Source organism: Nyctereutes procyonoides, unplaced genomic scaffold (assembly GCF_905146905.1).
Source record: "Nyctereutes procyonoides isolate TBG_1078 unplaced genomic scaffold, NYPRO_anot_genome, whole genome shotgun sequence".
Lineage (NCBI taxonomy): Eukaryota > Metazoa > Chordata > Mammalia > Carnivora > Canidae > Nyctereutes > Nyctereutes procyonoides.
The window spans coordinates 17,598,929-17,624,318 of NW_026575082.1; the positions used below are offsets into that span (position 1 = coordinate 17,598,929).

Genomic DNA, 25,390 nt, shown 5'->3' on the forward strand with positions numbered 1-25,390 from the left:
TCAATAGATCATCCAGACAGAAAATCATTAAGGAAACATCAGCTTTAAATGACATGGTAGACCAGATGGACATAACAGATGCACGCTGGATGCTCCATCCGATGCAGAACACCTTCTTCTCAGGTGCACACAGAAAGGTTGGGAAATACATGCAGGTTTTTTATTATGTCTTACCAACCGTTTGTCCATCCAACAATTCACCAGAAGTCTTCCTTCCCTGCACCTCCTGCTTTCACATTTCCCATGTGTCCCTGAGCCAACAGTCACATACTGAAATTTTACAGCCAATACTGGCTGGAGATCCTTGGATCCTCTCTTCTATGTACCTGTCATTTGGGCTTCATCTCCTTGCCTTAATATGCAGCATTTCTTCCCCATAGGGTAACTAGCAAAGGACAAGAATCTGTTTGTTTTTTTGTTTTGTTTTAGTTTTTAAAACAAATCATCCAGGGTGCCTGGGTGGCTCAGCTGGGTGGGTGTCTGCCTTTGGCTCTGGTCATGATCCCAGAGTCCTGGGATCAAGGCCCATGTCGGGTTCTCTGCTTAACAGGGAGCCTGCTTCTCCCTCTCGCTCTGTCTATCCCCCTGGCTTGTGCGCTCTCTCTCACAGTCACGCTCTCTAATAAATAAAATATTTTTAATAAAATTATTCTGGGGCGTCTGGGTGGCTCAGTGGTTGAGCATCTGCCTTCGGCTCAGGTCGTGATCCCAGGGTCCTGGACGGAGTCTCGCACTGGGCTCCACATGGGGAGCCTGCTTCTCCCTCTGCCTATGTCACTGCCTCTCTCTCTGTATGTGTCTCTCATGGATAAAATATTTTTAAAAAAATTATCCTTGCTTACTTTGTAATCATTTGCTGAGCACTGGGGTCTCATGGCATCCATCATGCAGAAGCTTTTTGACAGCCTCAAATTACCTAAGACCATCTCTACAGCATTGTGCTAATTTTTTATATCACATGATTTGGGGAGGCTAAGAACAGAATGATTCACTACGTATAGTGAGAACGGGGAGAAACATCACTATATCTAACACCAAAGGCAGTTCAGGCTCATGTGTTAGGTAGAGGTGTACCAGTGACCCTCGGCCCCTAGGTCCCTCTCAACTGCAGAAAGGAAGCACATCACTACGCTGCTCCTTTAATCCAGTGACATGAAAGCAGGCCCTGCCAATGGCAGTAGGGAGGACAGGGCAAACAAAATGCAAATTTAAGAATTCTGCACAAGGAACAATGCCCAAAGTGTGCACAAGCCAGACAGTGAAGCCTAACGCACTGTTTTCCTGACACCTCAGCTGCATGTGATGTGCCCTTACTCTTAACTTGGAGATTTAACTCAGTGTTCACCCTTTTCAAGTATACAATTCATTGATTTTTTTTTAAGATTTTATTTATTTATTCATGAGAGACACAGAGAGAAAGGCAGAGGGAGAAGCAGCCTCCCTGCAGGGAGCCCGATACAGGACTCGATCCCAGGACCCCCAGGACCATGCCCTGAGTCAAAGGCAGATGCTCAACCACTGAGCCACCCAGGCATCCCTACAATTCATTGATTTTTAATATACTCACAAAGCTGAGCATCCAGAACCTTTAGATAATCCCAAAACATTAGCATCACCCCAAAAGAAACTCTATACCCTTTACAGAAACTTCCCACAAACACTAAACCACCTGCCTGTCCCTGTGGATTTGCCTTTTCTGATCACGTCAAATCAATGTGGAGATGGCACCTTGATGGCTCAGTTGGTTGTCTGACTCTTGATTTCAGCTCAGGTCCTGAGATGGAGCCTGCTTAGGATCCCTCTCCCCCTCCACCCCTCCCTGCCCTCACACTCTGTCATGAGCCCTCTCTCTCTCTCTCTCTCTAAAAAAAAAAAAAAAAAAAAAAAAAAAAAAAACACACACAGAACCTCAAATAAATGTGTGGCCTTTTGTGCCTGACTTCTTCTATCTACTATAGTATTTTCAGCATTGGCCCGTACTGTACCATTTATCTGTCGCGTACTCCTTAATGGCAGGATAATATTCCATTGCACAGAGAGAACACATTTTGTTTATCCATGCATGTCCTAGCACTCTATTAAAAAACAACAGACCGTAAACCTAAGGATTTATTTCTGGACTTTCAATTATTCCACTGATCAATATGGCTGACTACTGTAGCTTTTGTAGGAAGTTTAAATTGAGAATTGTGATTACAACCATGTCTTCTTTTTCAAGATTGTCTGGCTATTCTGAGTCCCTTGCATTTCCATGTGAATCTTAGATCAAGCTCGTCGGTTTCTACAAAAAAAAAAACAAAAAAAAAAAACAAAAAAAAAACAAAAAACCCAGATGGGGTTTCATAGGGAACTATGAACCTGTAGGTGAATTTGAGGAGTATTGCCATGTTAACAATGTAAGTCTTCCAATCCATGAACACAAACGACAATGTCCCAAAGGTCGCTACGCTTCTGTTCATGTTTCTATTCTCTTCTTCTTGTTCCTCATACTAGAAAATCTCAATTGACCTGCTTTCAAATTCATGGATTCATTCTTGGGCCAGCTCAAATCTGCTGCTAGTCCCTCTAAGTGAACTTTTCAGTTACTGTACTTTGCAACTCCAGAATTTTTTAAATAATCTGTACCTTTTCTTAGATTCACTACCTGGTGACAAATCACTCCACTTTTTTCCTTTAATTCTTTAGACATGGTTTCCTATAGTCCTTTGAACATATCCATCATAGATGATTTAGGTTTTGTGCAGACCACCCAACATCCAGGCTTCCTCCAGGACCGTTTCTATTAATTGCTTTTTTCCCCCTCTTGTATGGACTGGCCATATTCTCCTTTCTTTTCTGGATATCCCATAATTGTCTATTGAAAACTAAACACTTTCAAGAATATAATGTTTCAATTCTGGAAATCCGCTTCCAGAATTATCACAGATCCAGCAGTTTGTTATTGTTGCTGTTTACAGAATCAGTCTAGGAAAATCACTAAAGTCTGTATTTTTGTCATACGCAGCTCCTGATGTCTCTGCTTAGGTCACTCAGTGGTTTGCCAATGACAGGACGACTCTGAACCGGTAAAACTTTCCAGCCTTTACCAAGGGCTTCTGCATGTTGCTGGGGTGTACCTTCTGTGCTGTCCGACAGCTTGTAACCGCCTCAGTCTTCCCTTCTGCTTGCACAGAGCATCAGGGTCAGCCCCAAGTGAGAACTTCGGGCCTTCTCAGGTCTTCCCTGGGCACGTGCAAAGCCTTGTGAATTCCCAGAAACCGGGTTTCTGGAGTTTTTCAAAGTCCCTGGTGGACATTTCACTCTCAGGTTTTTCTTGTAGCATATTTTGCTCAGTTACTTGTTGCCCCTAACCAGCAACACCATCTCAGAGAGCGGGGATTAAACAACTGCATCTGACTGTTTGCAACAAACGCTGCGTAGCACCCCCTACACAAAGGGAATTCTAAGTCAGGTCAAGTAAAGACAAGCCTTAAGACTGGAGCTTTTTGGGATCCCTGGGTGGCGCAGCGGTTTGGCGCCTGCCTTTGGCCCAGGGCGGGATCCTGGAGACCCGGGATCGAATCCCACGTCGGGCTCCTGGTGCATGGAGCCTGCTTCTCCCTCTGCCTGTGTCTCTGCCCCTCTCTCTCTCTCTCTCTCTCTCTCTCTCTCTGTGACTATCATTTAAAAAAAAAAAAAAACACTGGAGCTTTTTTTTTTTTTTTAAGATTTTTTGTTTATTTATTCATGATAGACACGGAGGGGGAAAGAGAGAGAGAGAGACAGAGACACAGGCAGAGGGAGAAGCAGGCTCCACGCAGGGAGCCTGACGCGGGACTCAATCCCAGTTCTCCAGGATCGCGCCCTGGGCCAAAGGCAGGCACTAAACCGCTGAGCCACCCAGGGATGCCCAAGACTGGAGCTTCTAAGCAAGCTGTCAGGCAAGTCAAATCGGGACATTTCTTGGAGGAGCAGGCTTTGAGGGAGCTCCAACCTTCTTTTCTGCCCCATCCGGGGGCTACTCAAAGTTTCCCCAAGTACCACACTCGTAAGGCTGTCAGCTTTCAAAGCCACAGTGCAGCTGAGGCCAGGTGAGGAGTGGGATTGGCACAAGTTAAAACACCGCTGTTCCTATTGACGTTCACTATTCCTACTGAGAGATCTCATGGTTTTTCTTGAATAAGTATTCCTCAAATTGTTGCAAGTCTTTAGCTAAGTCCTGAGAAGGTTGGTATTGATAGCTGTTGCCATTGTTCTCAACGCACTGGTGGTGGCACACACTTTCAGAGGCCCTTCCTACTCTGCCCATACTGGAATTCCAGAGGCCTTCTCTTTAGGTTTCCATGAAATCTTAGCGGAGTACTTACCATCATTTAAAACTCAGTATAACTGTGTCACCCAGCATTACAACATTCACACTTCCTATTTGTGTTCTGGGATACTGCTACTTTTAAAAGTATGCACAAGAAAGACGTGGAAAATTTATAATCACTGCCTTCTATCCAGCAAAACTTTCTTCCCGGCGACTCCCTAGAACCGACCACTTCCTAGGGCTCAGCTTAGGAAAGAGAAAAATGATTAGAATCTAGAGTACTTTTAATAAGAATTTTCCCACACTGCTAAATTTATATCGACTTCAATTTCTGAGAGTTGGTTCCTGGCAGGATGGCCCCAAGTGCAACTCTTAACATTGCTACTGCTCAGCTACTTGAAAAGTTGGGGAAATAAAGCCTTCACACAGTCGTACTCCTCATGCTGTTAACACCTGCTGGGGAAGGGCATAAGGAGATCATCCTAATTCCTGATAAACCATTCTAGAGAAGAGAATGTAACCAGGAGCTGGAGAGGAACACATCCTTTTCAAAAGAAGGAAAGAGCCAGTGCTCCTGGAGGCCCCACTCTGTCTCCTACCAACTGGGCACTGCCATCACGTCAGGCCCAACGCTGGTCCACAGCCATCCACCTCACTGACCTCTCTGCAGTGTCTACCTTTCTTCGAGGAGTAAAGGGCAAAAAAGAGAGTAAATGGGGAGTGACCCTGCAGGTTTCCTTTCCGTCTCTCATATAGGAACTCTAAGCAACACCTAACACAGGACAATAAGAGAATCTGTAAACTTTTTATCTCCTTTATCACTTATCAGAATCCTATTCACTCTTTTCCTCACCTAGCACCCCCCACTTTGCAAGTAACCATCATTTTTCTCTCTGCTAAGACTACAAACAGGATGAAGGACAGCCATGGGGATGCTTCTGTTCTTTGTGTTTAACAATTGTGCTGCCTGGTTGCCCAACAGTGTGATCCCACTTTGCCTACAGGAAGCTCCACCCCCCTGGGCCCAATTCCCCACCTGGACGTGGCCGCCTGCACTCCCCTGCTGCCACCACCAGCTGTCATCTAGAATCCTCGTTCCCAGCCTGGCTCACAAGCGCCAAATGCCCAGGTCACCTCACTTCACCTCCGATCTGCATAACACAGTAAGCCACTTCTCTCTCCAGCTGCCACTACTCAACAGCTCCATGGGACGTGAATTAGATATCAGAGAAAGAACAATATATGTGGGCGGTCACAAAAGCACTCAGAGTCCTCACAGAGCTTCTGGCCTCCTAGCTCAGGCTCATTTCTGAGCTAAAAGACCCCACTCCATTCCATTCTGTAAGTGCACCAGGTGATCCAGATGTCCCCTAACAGCCCCCACAGCCCCCACCAGGTGTGCTAGAGGGTACCAGGGAAGGCAGGTGTGCTCCCACAGGCCCTTACAGTGATTCACCTCACCCTCCCCTCTAGCCACTGCTTTGACTCAATTTAGTTCACACCCTGAAAACCCCTCAAACAAGAACAAAGGGTATCCAAGGGCTGAGCAGTGATACCAGGATACTCTATCATTTCCCTTCATTGTCACCCTTCATGGCATCAGCTGCACAGACACATCCTCACTGGTGGGTTCAAACACATGCAAGTGTGGTAGGTGAATTTGGACTTTCATCCAGGCCTGTTGTAAACCAGGACTAGACGCCACACCAGAGTCTCCATGCCACTCTGCTTCCACGCTTGGTGGTGCGTGCTCCTCACCTCTTCTGCTGCTGCTGGGTCTTGGCAGAAACTAAAATGCATTTAAGTTCACTTTAAAAGAAAGGGCTTTAAGATGCTTACACTGGTGAGGGTACTGAGGATCATTTAAAGATGACAAATTCTGAATCCACCGTGGCGTGTATGAGGGATCTAAGTTCAGAAACCTCACAAAAATCAACCCAATCCCCAAACAAGCATGTAGCACTCAATGAGGAAAGCACTCTCTCAGCCAGTTACCAAATTTCCCAGTGCCTAGAAATCAATGTCCCAAGTAAAGCTCCAAAGAACCACTGAACTTCTACGAAAACAGACTTCAAAACAGGATTTACAAAAGGCTTCCAAAAATATCATGAGATGTAACAGGAAACAACTGAACTGACTTGGGAAGGGAAGGGGGTGGTGGGCAGAGGGGGGATGTGTATTTACTTCTACTGTGTAAGAATTAGGTAGTTTCTGCTTTGACTTTTGTGTTTTTTTTTGTTTTTTGTTTTTTGTTTTGCTTTGACTTTTGTTAAAGAGTTATGCAAAGTTTCTTTCTGAATTACAGCACGAATAACTCTGGTGTGCCATCCTAGCCACCCTGGGACTCTAAACACTTTTTTCAATAGAAAGTCCTCATTTAGCACCTTCTCAGACCTTCTCTAACTGGAGGAGTCGCCGTCAGAGCCCATATCCCGTTATATCCAACACCCTGAGGGGTGGACAAGTATGCTTCTCCCAGGGGATAAATTTAATTTCTAGAAACAGCAATGAGGCTGATGTGGCCAGTAACCTGGCTGAGAAAGCAGTTTTGAAAGAATGAGGATTACCAAGAAATTCACTGACCTACAGTTACCCTGTGAAGAGTCAAGATGAGGCCTCCCAAGAACCCACCTTGAATGGCAATGCTCATTTGGATGAGCAGCATCCAGCATATTTGTTAAGAAAATGTTACTTACTGTCATCCCTAGTTAAAAGCCAAGGGTGAGGGACACCTGGGTGGATCAGTGGTTGAGCATCTGCCTTTGGCTCAGGTCGTGATCCTGGGGTCCTGGGATCAAGTCCCGCATCAGGCTCCCTGCAGGGAGCCTGCTTCTCCCTCTACCAATGTCTCTGCCTCTGTGTGTCTCTCACAAATAAATACATAAAATCTTAAAAAAAAAAAGATAGCTTGAAAGCCAAGGGTGAGGGGAATTATTTTAAGAATACCAAAACTATTCAGGAAACGTGTGCAACTGTGTGTAGCTGGTGCCTCAGCTACCACTATGCAGGGCACAGAGACCCAAGCTACATCATGCAAGGGACTCCAGAGCCAGTGCTTGATTTTTGGCTGCCTTGGCGAAAACAAAATAAAACAAAAGCATTTACTATTTGGAAAATCGGTAAGGTCATCTGATGTAACAGTGGAAGAAAGGTTGCTAAAGGAACGGAAAGAGGAGACTGAATGAATTATTTTACCAGGGAAATTTTCAGTACCAAACGTAAAGTACCAGTAAAGGAAAGATCTGTGTAAGATCAAACAGCAACAAATGCTTAAGGTGTATTAGATCTAATTGGCAATCTCAGTGTAGGCACGCTGCTGGGGCCAGGTGAGAGTCCTCCACGTTCTGACCCATCACAGCTGTGTAAGGGCAGAGCCAAGAGACAGACTACATCAGCTTTCCAAAGAGGCCCCACCGCCTACCATAGGAATTCCCTCCCTGCTGGATCCTATGGGAGAGCAGGGATCACACCTTGCACAAGAAGCCTCCAGCAATGATGACCTTCGTACATTAATACAAGCACGTTCTAGATCGTCTACAGGGCCACCTCATGTAACTGGGCACCCCACTGGTTTCTAGAGCTTCCACTGGTGCTTGTACTCATGGTCAAGAAGGCAGCAGTTCTGCTGTGTTTCCAGCTAACAGGACTAGAAGTCAAAGTTTAAGTCAAAGTCTTCGTGCTCCGGCACAGAGTACAGTAGAAGTCTGAATAACAGAAAAAAGGAAAAAAGTAATGACCTCCCCGCAAACTTCCCACATGTGGTAGGTCAGGAAAGGAAAACTCGTCCTAGCAGCCAGTACTTCCTGAGCACAGATGATAGCTGTGGTTTTAACAAAACAGCATCACCTGTCACCTTAAAATCACAGTTCAAAGGAATTAGGTTGAGAATCAGATTTGTAATGAATCTGTACATTGGTTTTCAGGATCATGATGGTGATACGCTCATTACGAACATGTTTATTCCTTTGATGTTTAGACATATTTTAAGAAACATATGACAAACTAATTTAAAGCAATGTGGAGTTCTTACTAATGTTTTCTCTCTACAGGAGGTCTACTTTAGGGACGCCTATGTGGCTCAGTGGTTGAGCATCCGCCTTTAGCTCAGGGCGTGATCCTGGGGTCTGGGGATCAAGTCCCGCATTGGGGTCCCCTCAGGAAGCCTGCTTCTCCCTCTACCTATGTCTCTGCCTCTGTGTGTCTCTCATAAATAAATAAATAAAAATAAAGGAAGTCTTTAGAAAAGCTTTAAAAAATACTGTATCATGCTGCCTGTGATCTTCCCAGCCCAAAAAGGAAACACAATTAATTGTTCTTCCCAAGGCAAGGAATATAGAATAAGGTCTTCCTCAAGGGGAAATCGTTGGGCAGAAAAAAAGCTAAGCCCCACCAGTTAACCACTGAATAATATTAACGTCAATATAGTGAATAAACGTTTGTTATCTTGATGGTTATGCCTCAATATTGAGCCAAATTTACAAGTTCCTTTCATTGATCATGACCTCAACTTATCAAAACTTCCTATTACTATTTTTGAGTTATGCTTGTGAACCTAACCAGGGGTCTGAAAAGCAGAAACTACATGAGTTCAAGGCTGAATGTGGTATAATCCAGGCTAGCAACCCTTAACACGAAGATGGCAGCAAACAATAAAGTTTTAAGTCCTCCTTTTCTCATTTCCCCCACTTTTACATCCATCGGTGCCATCATGAAAACATGAACTCTCCCAACATAAAGCTTGTGGCTCTGCTGTTGGCTTCCCAAACTCCAGGACAGGCTCACCCTTCAGTACCCTCTTAACCATCTACTTTCTGGCAGAACCGACAACAGATTAGCAGGTGCAGCAAAGAGGACTTCCCCAAAGCTTGAGCAGAAGAGCCCCATCTGCTTCAGGACGAGAGATTCAATGGGTGAAGGACAGATACTTCATGTTCACCAAACGGTCCCAGCAGCCCAACCACTAGGGCATCGTGTGGCCAGCGAAAAATAAGATTACACAACCCAAAGACTGTTTCAAACAAACAGATCATGCCCATAAAAGCTGCTATTCCAATTTCAGTGGGGCAGCCTCCTTCACATCACCATCCAAGACTGTATCCTAAAATACATAACCTTGAAAATATCAATAATATGATATCCTGGAGGGTTCAACAGTAAGAACTTGGTCTCAAAGCTCTAATGTCACAAACTACCAAGGCAGGCTTTGAATACATGCAAAATCTCCCTGGGAGCTGGAATAATAACCACTGAAAATGGGCAGCCCCTGGCAAAATTAGAAACCCCATTAGAAAATTAGCAATTAGCCACTGTATCCTTAGCTACCAAAAGCGATCTGGTCACTCTAGACCATGCTAAAACGGATTCTCAAAGAGGCTCCTTAACCTCTGGCAAATCAATGTATTTTTATATTTATCTCTAAATCCAGAGCAGTCCTGGAGGGTCTTCCAAATTCCCCTCTTCATGTTATCCCTTCCCAAAGGGATAGTTAGTAATTAAATTACTAAGAGGAGGGGCTGTGATAGTTCATACGCACAAGCAATAAACTGGGCTTGGAATTAAATTTTCGCATTTTTATCTTACTGTAAATTAACAGTAGTCTTTTTAAGGGAAAAGATAGTATGTGTTCCCATATTTAGACCTGCAGGGGGAAGCCAACATCTAAATGATCACAGTTCTGTGAAACCCTCGCCATAAGACCTTCAGCATCGGAAAATGCAGAGCTATTCGATCCTAGGCAGAGCCGAGTATAAATAACCACCTTCCTTCCTGCCTCCTCCTGTCTGGAGCCAGCGCCACAGAGAAAGAACCCCATGGTCCGATGTGCCTCTTCCTTCACAGCAGTGTGAGGAATAAAAGCAGCAGGGAGAACTGAAAAGACGTGTCTGCATTCTAACATGCAGAAGACACGGGTTCAAATTCCGACCCTGGCACTTGCTAGCTCCCTGGCTTAGGCCCCTGTTTCCCTCTACGCCTTGGTTTTCTCATTGGAAAAACGTGAAAGATGGGATTTCTAAGGTCTTGTGATTGGTTATGGGGTCAGTTAGGTAGCAATGTGAAACTGAAACACACTGGGGTGGGGGCTCCTCGGCCTGGGCACGACTGGCTTTTGGGGCCAGGTATTTCTTCGTTGTGGGGGATGCCCTGCACCTTGTAGGATGTGTGACAGTATCCTCTGCCTCTACCCACTAGATGCCAGCAGCACCTCCCAAGTTGTGACAACCAAAAATATCTCCCGACACAGCAAAATGCTGGAGGGGGTCAAGTTCCCCAGTCTAGAACCTTTATAGTAGGTATTTAATAAATGTAGGTTTCGGGGGCACCTGGGTGGTTCAGTGGTTGAGCATCACCCTTCAGCTCAGAGCGTGATCCTGAGGTCCTGAAATCGAGTCCCACATCAGGCTCCCCATAAGGAGCCTGCTTCTCCCTCTGCCTGTGTGTGTCTCTGCCTCTCTCTCTGTGTCTTTCATGAATAAATAAATTATTTAAAAAATGTTAATAAATAAATGAAGATTTTGGGGTGCCTGGGGGGGGTTCAGTCAGTTGAGCAACTGACTTGATTTTAGCTCAGGTCATGAGGTCAGGGTCCTGGGATCAAGCCCCGCCTTCGGGCCCCAAGCTCAGAGGGGAGTCTGCTCCAGGATTCTCCTTCTCCCTCTGCCCCTCCCTCCATTCGCATGCACTCTCTAAAATAAATAAATCTTTAATAATTAAAAAAACAAATGTAGGTTTCTCCTTTCCCATCCATGCAGCTCCCTGAAACAAGAAAAGGTGGGTGATTATGCCAGAGTCCTTCCTTTTTCTCAATCAACCAGTAACCAATCCAATGCCACCTGCATCCTAAGTACCTCCTGCATTCACCGCGCGCCCCCCTCCCCGGGGGATGGCCTCATTCCCACCACCTCCCTGGCCAGGCCAGCTGCATGACCGCCTACCGTTACTCACCTCACATCCACTCTCCCCCTGCACGCGAAGTGCTAGGCAAGCACAAATCGACACCAGTTTCCCAAACTGTCCCAGAGGACCAGTTCCTGGACAAGATGCACAGGCCTCCACACACAGCCATCCCCTCTTTGCCTTTCGGCCTGGACCCCAGGGCCTCAGCAGCATCCTCCTCCCCCTTCCTGATGAAGTGCCCTGAGACACCACGGCGTGCTGGTTCCACCCACGGGCTTGGGAGCCGGAATGCCTGGATACAAGTCCTGGTTCTGCCACTTACTAGCTCTGTGACACTCTGAGCCAGTCAGTTCACATCTCTGTGCCTCAGTTTCTCACCTGGCCGCAGTACAATGGAGATAGAAGGACCCACCTCAAAGAGTTGACATGAAGATGAGTGTTCATTTTTCAAAGGCCTTTATATCAGCACCTAGCAGGTGGAAAGTGCTCAAACTTTAGTTGTTCCCTTATTTTCATCTAAAACTCAGCTCAGGGGATCCCTGGGTGGCGCAGCGGTTTGGCGCCTGCCTTTGGCCCAGGGCCCGATCCTGGAGACCCGGGATCGAATCCCACATCGGGCTCCTGGTGCATGGAGCCTGCTTCTCCCTCTGCCTGTGTCTCTGCCTCTCTCTCTCTCTCTGTGACTATCATAAATAAAAAAAAAAATTAAAACTCAGCTCAGGGGGCACCTGGGTGGCTCCGTGGTTGAGCAACTACCTTCAGCTCAGGTCGTGATCCCAGGATCCTGGGATGAGTCCTGCATCGGGCTCCCTGCATGGAGCCTGCTTCTCCCTCTGCCTGTGTCTCTGCCTCTCTCTCTCTCTCTGTCTCTCATGAAGAAATAAATATATATATGTATTTAACAAAATAAAAATTAAAAAAATAAACTCAGCTCAGAAGATCACTGTGTGAGGCTGGACACCCTGGTTTTACCTTTCCACCTATCTTCACAACAGACCCCACAGCAGTGTCCTGCACAGTTTCTGCTGCTTCACAGACCGCAGCATGTGCAATCGTTGTTTACTCACCTGTCTCAGATCAGACACCTCCCGGGAGCCAGAGATGCAGGCCCCCGGCCCCGACCCTCCCCAGGCCCAGCACACCATCCAGCCCTGAGACTGTGTGCTCCATCCAAGACTCACACATCAATCTCATCAGATACAGCTACCAAAAAAATAAATCAGTTTTAAGATCTTTTTGAGGGATCCCTGGGTGGCGCAGCGGTTTGGCGCCTGCCTTTGGCCCAGGGCGCGAGCCTGGAGACCCAGGATCGAATCTCACATCGGGCTCCCGGTGCATGGAGCCTGCTTCTCCCTTTGCCTATGTCTCTGCCTCTCTCTCTCTCTCTCTCTCTCTCTCTCTCTGTGACTATCATAAATAAATAAAAAATTAAAAAAAAAAGATCTTTTTGAACCCGAATTTGTTCATGTCACAGAGATTATCCCTTTTTTTCTAGTCTATGCCATTACTTCAAATTGTGGGGAAGGAGAAGAGGTTAAGAGCAAAATTCTACGTGAAAAGACTTCTTGCCTCTTCAAGCCCCAAAGAGGCAAATTCATTCAACAGAAGGCCATTGACTCGCCTTTGATCGTTCGACACACCCTGGGTTTTATTTTCCACAAGTTTCTAAAAGGGCAAAAACAAAGGCTGCAACTGTCATTGTCCATACTGGAGCACCTGCCTGAAACACCATTTTGCAGACACCAGAATCCAGGCTGCCTGGCAAAGAAGGGCATGGTCCTGGTTGCCTGGGAGTTAAAAATCACCACAATAATAAGACTGGGAAACCGATCAGTTGCTCCCTCCTGGAGTAACAGGGACATTATGGAATTTGGACTTGCCAACCCACCCCCCCTCCCCATCCTATCCATAAAACTGTCCATTAGTGGGCACTGCTGTCCTTTCCTGCAATTATTAACCTTTTTGTGTATTGAGACCAACCTCGGGACGCCTGGGGGGCTCAGTGGTTGAGTGTCTGCCTTCAGCCCAGGGGTCCAGGGATCGAGTCCCACATCGGGCTCCCTGCATGGAGCCTGCTTCTCCCTCTACCTGTGTCTCTGCCTCTTGCTCTCATAAATAAATAAATAAAATAAATAAATAAATAAATAAATAAATAAAACAAACAAACAAACAGCCAACTTAACAAAACTGCAGTTGCTTTAAAGAATATATAAAATATAACACTATAAAGGTGTTTTAAAGAGTCAGGGCCAGGGGAGAGAGAAAGTCAGAAGACCCCAGGAAGGGCACTGTGGCAACCAACTACTCATTATAGTACTTTTCAGGTTTGACACCCTATTTAAAAAGTGGAAAAGCCTCTCTCAGTTCCCCTCTGTACTGACTTGAGGTCTCTGGTTGGGATTTCATCCAGGAGGCATTAACTAGAGGTACCCCCGTGGAGCTGGCTGCCCCAGGCCAGTTCCGGGGCCCAGCGCTGTGCTAGCTCCACCGTGTCTTGGGCTGACCCAGGGCTCGCGCCTCCTCAACTGCAGGACACTTACACTCGTGACCTCCATCCACCATCGTCTGGCCTCGCAGGGCAGGAGGAGGACAGTGCTGACAATGTTAGCATTTCGCCTCCTCGGCCTGAGACGGCTGAAGGGCCACCTTTGCCAACACAACCAAAGAAGGCTTTGAATGCAGACCCAGAAACCCCAAAGCAGGATCATGCCAACCTCCCTGCCCAGGCTGACCCCTTCACTGCTCCAACTCCTCCCTCTGTATCTGCTGTCTCACCGCCTGCTAGGCCCCCATGCTCCAGCCACTTTGGTTTCCTTTTGGTTCCTCCAGCTTGGTTTTATCTTGGGGCCTTCATGTTTGCTAAGCTCCCCCCACCCCTGCACCCCCATCTGGAATAGTCGGTCTCCAAACCTTGAGGAGCTAGCAATACCTCATCCAGTTTCAACTCCACCCCTCGTCTATCCCCTATCACCTCTAGGCCTCTGGAGAGGGCCAGAACCTCTAAGCACCAGGGATAGGAAGGAGGGGGCACTCAGCCCCCATCGAGGACATGAAAACACGTCATAGGCATCTTCCTGATGCATGGATGGCAAATGCTCCAAACACACACCATGTCGCCTCACTACTGCAACCACTCATTGAACATTCATAACGGGCCCAATTCATGCTTAGTGGGGTCTTCTTTTTGGAAGAAGCATGAAAACAATCCCTATGTCTGGGTATCCCCCCCCAGTGTGACTTTTGGTGGATAGGCCAGCCCCGGGTCCCACTACTGAAACCAAAAATTGAAGAACGGAGGAACAAGCCCCTCATATCCCCTCCCCTGGCAGCAACGGTGGCTGGGCGATGGGCCTCCAGGGCCTCCAGGAGGCAGGATGCAGAACAGAATTCGTGTGGCAGGCCCCAGTCTGCTCTCCTTAGAAAGGCCTGCTTTCAAGATCGGCCCTTGGCTGGTGTCTAAGACCTTGAATGGTAAACAGTTCCCTCCACAGATACAAAATGTTCCCTCAATAAGAAGCGTGCCGCACTGTGCCAACCATGTGGTTTATGCTGAACACCTACTTTCTTCCCTGGAGCTGGGAACGGTCGTGTGTGCTAGGCAGAGGGAGCTTCCATGAGCAGTCCCTGATAAAAACCCTGGGCGCGGAGGGTCTACTGAGACTCCCCGGTAGACAACACTTCATACACGTTGTCACAACTGCCACTGGAGGAATTAGGCGCATCCTGTGTGCCGCCACTGGGAGAGGACCCTTGGAAGTTCGCAATCTGGGGTTTCCTCTGCTCACTACATGGAGCTGGTCCTTTTGATTTTGCTCTGTATCCTTTTACTGTAATAAACTCTAACTGTGAGTGTAACAGTTTCTGGGTCTTGTGAGTCCTTCTATTGAATCACCGAACCCAAGTGGTTGTGAGGACCCCCAACATGGGTAAGAAAGAGGAGACCTGGAGCAGCCCCAGCCAGAGGAGTGTCGCCACACAGCATTAAGACAGATCTGGAATGGGGTCATAGGTGGCATTCAGTGCCAGGGAGCTGGGGTTCTCTGGCTGTGATCTGGGGTGCCCAGCTTCCCTTGGTCCCTGACTGCTGTCTAGGCCTGGGTCTCCAGCTTGACAGGTACTCCTATGCTATCTAAAATGCCGGGATGCCTGGGTAGCTCAGCGGCTGGGCATCTACTTTCGGCCCAGGGCGTGATCCTGGGGTCCTGGGATCGAGTCCCACATCGGGCTCCCTGTGTGGAGCCTGCTTCTCCCTCTGCCTGTGTCTCTGCCTCTCTCTGTGTCTCTCAAGAATGAATAAATAAACAAAAATCTTTAGAAAATAAAATAAAATGCCTTCAGTAAATCCCTTTGTACTTAAATTCACCAGAATTAGTCACTGTTGCTTGCAATCAAGAGCCCTAACTATAACAGATCTTGTATAAAAAGAAGTGCTATAAATAAAATGAAATAGCTGAGTCAGGGGGCAGGTAGAGAGTCCTATGGGCCCCACAATCCCAGTCTAGGGAAGTTGGTCATTCTGAATAGACAGAGCAAAGCTAGAGTGGGTTCAAGTGCCCGATTGGCTGCTGGACCCAAACGGTGTGCCTCTTCATTCAAGGCTACTTTCAAATTGCCTTGAGGTAGAAGCCATGGGAATGAACAGGGCAGAGAGACCAGTTACCAAGAACAGAAATTCTCAGAACCAGAGACTTCGCTTGGATAAGGTCACTGGCTCTTGCTACCAGTCCAAGGAATTGACTAGAAGCAAAAAACTCAGATGCTAAGTTTTCACAGGAGTAATACTGCCAAATATTCAGGTCAGATGACACTAGCCCAAGGCTGTTCAACCCCTAGACACACAACCCTAAAGCCCCAAACTCACACCCAGCAGGGCCCAAGAAGAGGCAGTCTGCCAGTGCCAGTTCAATCCAAGGGCAGCTGCAAAGGACAGGGACCATGGGAGAGTCTCATGCTGGGTACAATCCAGCAGAGCCAGGAGCTGCAAGACTGGCTGACCAAGCCAAGGACTCCTTGCTAGTCCTGATCTGCCAGCTACAACACAGAGTTTTCTTATTTTTCCCCCCTCTCCAAGTGGGGGATTTATTGTATCCTACTCTCTCTTCACTGCTGTAGGCTAATGTCTGGGGGGGCACCTAACCTATTTAGGTGTAAGTCACTAGACCAGTTTAAAAAAAAAAAAACTCTCAAACATAAGAGAAGGGACAATGTGTAACCCAGAGATCCTCGCAATACTTCAACAAATATTTGGGTTGTCTCCCTAGGGAAAGAGAGCGCATGATTTCACAGAGCCATGGGTATTTCTGAAGTGTATCGATCTGAAGGTAGATGAATTATCCAGGGGATCCTGGGTGGCGCAGCGGTTTGGCACCTGCCTTTGGCCCAGGGCGCGATCCTGGAGACCCGGGATCGAATCCCACATCGGGCTTCCGGTGCATGGAGCCTGCTTATGTCTCTGCCTCTCTCTCTTTCTCTCTCTGTGACTATCATAAATAAATAAAAATTAAAAAAAATTTTAAAAAAAATGAATTATCCAATGGGTGGACTGTAGGGTCATCATGGACTTCACCTCAGCTCAAGAGGTAGACCCTTAGAATGAAGGTCATTCCATCCCTTCCCTGGCACTGGCTAGTTGAGAGAGAAGCAGATGGGAGCCTCTGTGGCAAATGTGACACCGAGATTGCCTGGGATCGAAGTTTCTGGGAATGAAACTTGTATAATCCTAAGACCCAGGAAGCCACTCTGTTTCTTCTGCAAATTAGAAAAAAGAACATGGCTCTGATGGCCACTGGCAGCCAGCCTCAGACCAAGAAGGTCTCTGAAAAGGGCTAGACTTTAGACGGTGGAGTAGATGGAACTTGATTCCTTAATGAGATCACCGGGCTGACGCATGTTCCCATTGTCCAGGTGGGCGCTTAACAGACACCTCGTAACTGAACGAGAGATAACATTCGTCTCCATGACCACTATCAATAACCCGCCACAATACACAGGCTGCCCCAGTGCACAAATTAACATTGGCCACAACTCAAGCACCACAATTCTGTAGGCTGCACCTTTGGGGGCAAGCAGGAAGGAGTGTGGTAGGAGTGCAAGGAACTCACGCCACATGGCACACACGTCTCAACCCTAGGACACATCCTTAGGTCAGAAATATTAAGAGCAGCAGGAGTGGGAGGGGAGGGAAGACATGCAGAGACCAGTGTCAGATGACACATAACTTTCCCTTTTGTTCAAGAAGGGACCGCCACGAAACATGGACACGCCGATTACAGGTCTGCTCCAAGGGAAAACCAAGGACAGCTTCTAGACCCTCAGGTATTTGCAGCAATGACTACAGGTGTGCGCAAGTATCACGCTGACATCTAAAACCATTCAGGGATACACCAAGACTCTAAAGCAAAACCCAAAGACACAAAAAGAGAAAACAGATTTCAGTTGGGTTTTCACAGCACACGCACAAAGTCAGGACACACAATGCTACTGAAAGATTTAAATTACTCTTATGCACAGAAGGATGAAAATACAAAATTTTAAGTGCCCGCGGTGGAGGAAACGAAAGCTCTGTCCTACAAGCTGCAAGTTGAAAAGAAGTCTAATTTCCTGGTCACTGTGAAAAGTGTCCAATTCCTTCACCTGTCCCTCCACTTCCCACCTCGGTGGGGAGCTCCGAAAAAGCACAAGTGACCGAGACCTGATGCCTTTAAATAATGGACACACAGCGGGCCCCTGACGAACATCTGCGCACCTGCACACACACCATCAGCATCTGTTCTGAGCAAGTGCTCTCGCTTTTACCCAAAGCCTGATGTCCTACAAGCGTATGGGAGGTTTCTTTCCATCACACTTTGAAACTTAACTTTTACATTAAGAAAAACCTCCCTGTGGAAAAATAGAAGAAAAACATAAAAAGGCAGTGGAAATCACCTGTAATCCCTTTGCTCAATGATAACCACCGTGGACATCCTGGGATACACGCCCAGTCATTTGTCTCCATCCAGATATACTACTAACCACTGTACTGCAGCCACGATCTTGTAACCCACCTTTTCCAGGGATGGGAGTGGCATCTCCATGTATTAAATACTCTCCAATACCTCCCCCCACCCTGCCAGCCACCCCCCATGGCTGCAAGGGGCGCCTCTCTACCTCACTTCTCAAAGAAGGGAAGGAAAAGCTCTTAGTCCAAGGCCAAAGTGTTCTCTTTCGCTAATAACAGTCAGTGAAATGAAGACATCCTTCCAAAGGTGGGCAAGCATGGCACATACCAATTTCTCCAATATCAGCATAAACATATTCTAGAACTCAAAAATCACAGGGGTCAGCTCCTTCCAGACAGAGCTTAATTCAAGAGTCACATTCATTTACCCTCTGGAGTTATTAACAAATGGGGGGGGGTGGGGGGACACACAGCCGGTTCAAAGTTTAGAAAAGACCTGACTGCCACTGATGCTTGCATCCAATTTTCACACCCAAGCCACAAAGCACAAAAGGAAGTGGAGGAGGATAAAAGGAAGCAAAGAGATTCTCAGTTTTGCTTTTTCTTTAAACCTCACACACTCCTTCCCCTTTCCAACCCAAACTGCCAAAGATGGAGTTGGCACCAGGAGAAGCACCCGAAGATGAATCACTTATTAACTGGAGAGAGAAAAAAGATGGAGCCTTAGGAAAAAAGTAAGCTCGGGTTTTCAACATGCTCTGGTTCCAAAGGTAGCTGGGAGATTTGAGAGTAAGTATGTGGAGCTTTTAATTCCAGGAGATACACACTGAGAGCTTACGAAGCAAATTCTCTAAATAGCTTAGGCTTGTTTTTGTTGGGGGTGGGGGGGACAACACCAGACCAAAACAACTTCTAATATTTAGGGAAAAAAAAAAAACCACACATGCACACAAGACCTACACATGTACATAAAACTAACCCATTCAACAAACATCTTCACCTGAACAGGAAAAATTCCAAAGAGATCTTCATCTTCTATGTTACCTGTGACCCAAGCTTGTCTCCACTAGAATCCTCACACTGGTGACTTCTAACACCGTTGCCCAAATGGACATGGGACACGTGAAATCCCACAGATCACTGAACAGAGCCAAGTTTGCATATTAAGGCGTCAGTTCTGAACAGATGTGCCGCAGAGGCGACCTGGTGGGACTTCTTGCCAGGTAGGCAGGTGCTGGTGACCTTCCCCAACGGCCATTCTCTCCTGCCACGAGGACCACCGCGACGCTTCATGCACAACGGAAGCCCAGCTTCACCAAGTGCTCTAAAAGGCACGCTGCAACAGGTGATCCAGAGCTGCACCCAAGGAGAACGAGGACAGCAGGCTTTGAATGCAGCTGAAACTGAGAGTGCAAACTGTGCTAAGACCAAGACTCACAGGTGCACACAGCTTGGCCTTGGTCACTGCACCACAGCGTCCCCTCTGGGGTAGAAAGAGTACACGGCCTCTTCCCAAGGGACAGGAGGTGGACACGGGCCTGAGCCCCCCAGGCCATCCATCACAACATCACTCAGTGTGCCCCGGGAGCCTTGGTCCACCAGCACCCTGACACATCCCGGGTAATGGAACAGCACCCTGACCGGTGATGGCGAGTCCATCCTCTTCGTGGGCCCACTATCCCTACAAGCCCTTCCAAATTCCATCTTGGATTTCACATCACAGCCTCTCACACTAAAAACAAAGTCACTTTTGAATGGCCCCTTTCTCTTGGTGACTAGGAGGTATAAAACTATGAAATCTCTCAGTGGCCACCTGCCTGCCAAGAAGTCACCCAACACTGAATTTGATGACAGCGAGGGAATCAAATAGTCTCACCACGAAACCTGGCAAGTTCTGAATCAATACAGGACTTTGGAGTCAAGGACAAAAAGTCGACTAGAGGGGCAAATTTAAGCTAGTTACCCCAGATATGCTAACAGAATATAGCTTTCTCACCTAAAGGGCTTACAGTCATAGCCGGCATCCAGGCCACTCAGGTTCAGAACAAATCCTCACAACCATAACGAGGTCCTAGGTATTCACGAAGTAAGTGTCCCAGACCTTTCCACCACTGGTTTTCTCTCTGCCAGATAGAGCCTGAGCCACAGTCTGCCCTCAGGAATCAAGAAGTTCCCCAGCAATCAAATACTCAGGAGTGGTGATGATTGCTGTCATTGACCTTCTCAAAGTCAATGACAGCAATTCCAGAATGGTCCACACAGAACTAGCATTTTTTAGAAGTCCCGACACACCCAAGAACAAAGGACCTGATCGTGGTTCTCAAAGGAACGTTTCTGTGTGCACGTTTGTGGGGGTTCTTCCCCTAGATCCAAACGCCTATTGTTCTTGCAAGTTAAATGTGCCACGGATAAAAGGAGGTCTCTTGATTGAAATATCGCATTGACAAACATCACTTTCGGTGCTTTTGCTAATTTTTTTTTTTTTTTTTTTTTAGTTTGTAGGAAAATACTGGTTTCTAAATCTAGTTCCTTTATCTTCATCTCTAAATTCAGCTCTCATTGCTATATTCCCACAACAGGCAACTCCCAAACAAGAGTAGCATCATGAAACAGTACAAACATTGCCACCTATAGTCAGAAAGTGAGATAGATTTGTTGATACGGTGACCTGGAAGAGAAACAATACGAAAAACAGAAAGTAACATTTGGCCACCCTCCTAGTGGCCTTCACCAATCCTACTATCCTAATTCTTATTTTCATCATTATTCGTATATTATTTTGATACTCTTTCACATGGATCGTCAAAGGTATAGTTGGCTTTATTACCAATTAAACAGATCAGTGAGGCAAAACCACCTCAAACACCTAAAACATCGAAAACACTTAAGTTAAAATCTCATTTTCCCCATTTTCATCTAGGACCTGAAATTCAAGGGCACCAATAAAATCTGTTCAAACAGACCTATTAACTCAAAATAAGAATTTTAGGATGATCTCAATCGGTCCAAGAGAAACTGTTTTGTTTGTCTCACCAGTCACATATGGCCACGCTCCTATGTTGAGTAACTGCACAACACAGAAAGGCGAGTAAACCGGCAATAAGCCTCAAGTTTCTTCCCTCGCAGCGAGTGCAGAAGCAACACGAACCCAAAAGCACTGCTGCAGTGATGTGTGACGTCATTCTCTAACAGCACAGATGTCTTCCTGGAGGTTCCTCCTGAATGCATGTCAAGCACGTTGATGCTCCCAGTATCATGAAACAACTTTGCAAGAAGTTTCCTGGAGATGTAGGTCCTCCCTGCACTGAGATGCCCAACCAGTTCCCTTGTGTTCTGCTACAGTAAAGAAACCAAGATCGTCTGGGGATTCCCGTTTTGCCACGGTCCTCACCCCTTTGAACAAAATCATTTTTACTCTTTAAGGAAACTGCTTTTCAGTAATGAGAAAATTTAGCACTTAATAAAACTGAACATAAATTAAGACGTCAGTTTCTATAAATTCCATAGGACCCTTGAAGAAAACAAAAATTCAATAAGAGTAGAATTTAAGACAATACATTATATTCACCAATTTATAAAATTGCTTTTAAGTGTCACAACAAAACCTAGTCCCTTTTAGGGTTTTTCTTAAACGTTAGCAATCACGATGCAGACTGTAACTGGAGTAAAGCACATCAACCTAGGCATAAAGCACATCAGCCAGCTCTGCAAGGCTGGACTCAGGCATTTGGAGTTGGAACAACTGGGCAAGTCTTACCTGCCTCTACAAAACTGTTCAGCACCACCTATAGATCCAAACAATATCTAAACTAATTTCCAAACGTAATCTTGTGATTGTTTTGCACAGCTGCAAAGATGGCACGCAGGATTTCAAGGAATCTCTTGACATGGACCATTTTTTAAAAATTAACAGCTACTCTCAATTACTTACAGATGGCTATTCGGGTGGCCTATCTCATAGGCTCCCTGTTTCTTCTCCGCCAATGCCCAGTGAAGGGCACTTCCCTTATGCTACCCCTTTTCTCAGAAACAGAAAGGCAGCGATCTGACTGGCAACTGACTTCAAAGTGAAGGACTGGGGTACTGACACTGATGGCCGAGAGCTGGCCCTTAACGAGAGTCTGGAATTCAGCAACAGCCTGAAATAAGGATGCTCCATAAAATGAACGGTGTAAAAAAAAAATAATAAAATGAGCGGTGTATCATAGTGCAACAGCAACTTTTTTCTCTCTTAGAGGTACAGAAGATAATGGTGCATCTTAAGGTTGACAGCATCTTCAAGATAATATACCTAGGCCAAAGGTTAACCTTAAATGTTCGTTCTGGAGTTCAAAGAACCCTAAAACGATAAGCAGTAGTGGGGGTGGCAGGAACTGTAGCACAGCTACCACCTCCCCGGGACCACAACGTGGACACAATTGTTGCCAGGTGAGAATGGAGCCCCAGTGAGGTCAGATTTTTGCCATTTTCTGTAAAACTTCCCGAGCTTTAAAGCACAGCAAAGACCATACTAAGCCAGCCTCCTGGTCAACTCAGAACTGCAAGTCTTCAGTTTACAACTCCTGATGTTTATCTCCACTGCAAATTAACTTCAACAACCCAGCTATGAAGACATCTCATGATACCTGGAAGACAGGAAGAATGCTACAAACCAGGCCTGTGCAATCAACAGAATGGAGTTCAAATCCTGACTCCATACGCACTTACTGTGTGTCCTTCTACGGGTCACCTAACCTCTCTGAGCCTCCATTCCTCATCTGTAAATCCTGGCACACCTCTTAGGAGGTTCGTGAGGATTACCCGAGACAGCAAGTACATAAAGTTTGCTAACACAGTGCTAGATGCAGAGAAAGCATATGAAACATTAGCCAACTATTCTTGTTTGTATAGAATGCAGAGGAAGGCTGTCAAAGTGCTATCCCACATCAGCCCGGCCATCTGTCTCATGTAACCACCAAAAAACTGCCGCATCTAATAAGCTGTCATTCAGACTTTAGTATTCCACCCAGAAATCTTTTCAATAAACGATACCTTTCTAAGATGTTCCAACAAAAAGAATTCACAAGGTTAACAGTAACACTCCGGAGTAAACTGCCAAAATGTGCTACAGATTGCCAAAAAAAATAAAATAAATAAAAACAAAAAGCACAAAAAAAAAAAAAAAAACTGCCCAGGAACCAAGCCAGATGCAGCAACTAGTCCAACTGTTCTAATTCCAAACCAAATCTGATGCTGGGCCCAGAGTCACAAGTTTTGCTAATTTGCTAATCTCTCAAACACCAAAGCCCTTCATCTGATGGCAATTTCAAATTTGGTTTCCCTAAGGTGACCTGATTTAAATCAGTAAATAGGAGCTTGAGCTCACTGAGGAACCTCAACAAGACACACAAAAAATAAACAGTACATGCACTCACACAAGCAAAGCCCATATTTAATTCCTCTCTTTCTACAAGCTGGAGAGACCTGGGAGCAAGATCCTGTCTTGGCATCCCCCTGCAATGCTTCATCACCAGTAGTACTTAGAGCTAAAAAATCTTTCTGAGATGGGACAGAAAGCCAAGTGCGCTCCAAACACGCAATGCTTTCCATCAACTTCCAACGAAAATACAAACTCACTTTTAAGAAATGTGCTAGGTATACGGACACCTAGTTTGCTAAGAGATGTGTAAGATAGCTCTTATGTAGCAATCAAAGTATCTTCACGTGTGATGTTCGGCAGCACACCAAGTGTGTGAACTGAAGTGCACTCATACTTAACACGCCTTGGAAAAACAACCCTGCCATTGGTTTCATGAGCCAGTCTGCTTTAAGAGCCTGTTAAGATCTTTCATTTGTTTTCTTACACAGACTAATTCAGGGAGACAAAACAAGCTGTGCAAATTCAACAATTTGTTAATATTCTACGAAGGCATTCCCTGATTTTCCAAAGGCTAACCTGACGGTGTGATACCTCCCATAAAAAAGGAAACACCATAGAAATGTGAAGTCATCAAAACAGTCCTAATTTTTTTTTCCCCCACTGGTAGGAGAAGCTGAAAAAAGACAACAGATGCCACTTGTCTTTTGTAATCTAATGTGCGGGAGGAACTTAATAGTCCCAGCAACATAGCCATCGCTCAATCAAGAAAATGTCTTTAGCACCTTGGGCTGTTCCCGACACCAGCCCCAAACACCGGTCCAGCGACGTGCAGGAGTAAACCCAGTCATACACATACACACGTATATACACACACATACCAATTCTGTTTATACTCCACCCTTCACTTTCACACTAGACACCAGTTAAGGAGATCTGAGTTAACTAAAGAGGCAGGATGTGCCCTAGGTAGATGGTGACACTAGATATAAATGTAAACAAAGAACACACAACAGGGGCACGCAGAGAATCCATTCATCAAGTTGAATTTCTCCAAACACTCTTAATATATTTTTCTTTGGTGCGTTACTAAGAATCACGTAATTTAAAATTTACGAGAGACCAAAGCTAAAGTGCAGCTGTCTTCCCCCCACCATACCTCAAAAAGCCCTTTGTTTAGGAATGTCAGTATCTCAGCACCTTTCTGAAAGCTCACTGCCTGCCATCTAGGGCTGCTAATTAAATGGAGAAGTACCGAATGAAAGGGAAAGCTCTTCAAAAGGGTAGAGGAGCCGGGGAGGGGGAGAAAACCCTGGGTGAAAGCAACAACGATCCTTTTCACCACCCATCCCCAGGTAACTGCCCCCCCCCAAAAAAAAGGGGGGAAATTGCCTCACCCTGAGTACAGCAGGGCAAAATAATCGAAAACGTAAATCACACATTATTTGCATTGTGATCATTCTTTGATAAAATACATACCGAGGCAAGCTTTAGGTAACTCTGGCAAGAGAGAAAGAAAGAAAGAAAGAAAAAAAAAAAAAAGTCCTACCCCCAAACACTCTCCCGACCCCCAGGTAACTATTCCATTACACACTTGCAAAGTGCACACACACACGATTCCATTACAGTCACAAAGCAGACACACACACAAAGCACAGACACACGATTCCATCACACACTTGCAAAGCCCACACACACGCACCACGCACACACCCCCAGCCCCGGGCAGGAAAGCTGCAGAGAGAGAAGCCATCTCGGGGGCAGGTCCGGGTAATAGCCTCCCCAGCAAACCGAGAAAGAGGGGACCTCGGAAAAGAAAGGAGGGGGAAGAAAGAGAAAGCCCGAAACCCTCGAATCTCCAGGCATCAACTTTTCACGAAACGCACGACCAGGAGAGGAAATACCTCCCCGC

General features: G+C 46.2%; 1 protein-coding gene across 5 annotated transcripts in view; it reads right to left on the reverse strand.

Annotated features, from left to right (window-relative positions):
- The window catches only part of LOC129514443 (E3 ubiquitin-protein ligase NEDD4-like), a 336,683-nt gene that overhangs the window by 310,294 nt on the left and 999 nt on the right, over positions 1–25,390 (reverse strand). The window lies entirely within an intron of this gene.